Genomic DNA, 477 nt, shown 5'->3' with positions numbered 1-477 from the left:
TCTCATTTGTTAATTCTTGCCCTTGTTTCCTGAGCAATTGATGTCCAGTTTAGAAAATCCTTTCCTACACCTATGTCTTATAGGTTTTTTCCCATGTTTTCTTGTAACAGTTTCAGAGTTTCAGGCTTTACATTAGGTCTTTGATCCATTAGGAATTGACTTTTGTACAGGGTGACAGATAGGGGTTTAGTTTCATTCCTCTACAGGTGCAGATCCAGTTTTGCCAGCACCATTTGCTGAACATGCTGTCTTTTCTCCAGTGGATGTTCTTGGCCGCTTAGTAAATACCAGGTGGCTGAAATTTCATGTACTCATATTTGGGTCTTCAATTTTGTTCCATTGATCTATGGGTCTATTTTTTGCCAGTACCACATTATTTTTATGACTATAGCTCTGTAATACAGCTAAAAATCTGGTATGGTAATCCCCTGGCATTGCTCTTAGTGCTCAGGGTTGCTTTAGCTATCCAAAGTCTTT

The sequence above is a fragment of the Nannospalax galili genome, unplaced genomic scaffold (assembly GCF_000622305.1).
Source record: "Nannospalax galili isolate Female #2095 unplaced genomic scaffold, S.galili_v1.0 scaffold30, whole genome shotgun sequence".
NCBI lineage: Eukaryota > Metazoa > Chordata > Mammalia > Rodentia > Spalacidae > Nannospalax > Nannospalax galili.
This window is presented reverse-complemented; position numbering follows the sequence as displayed.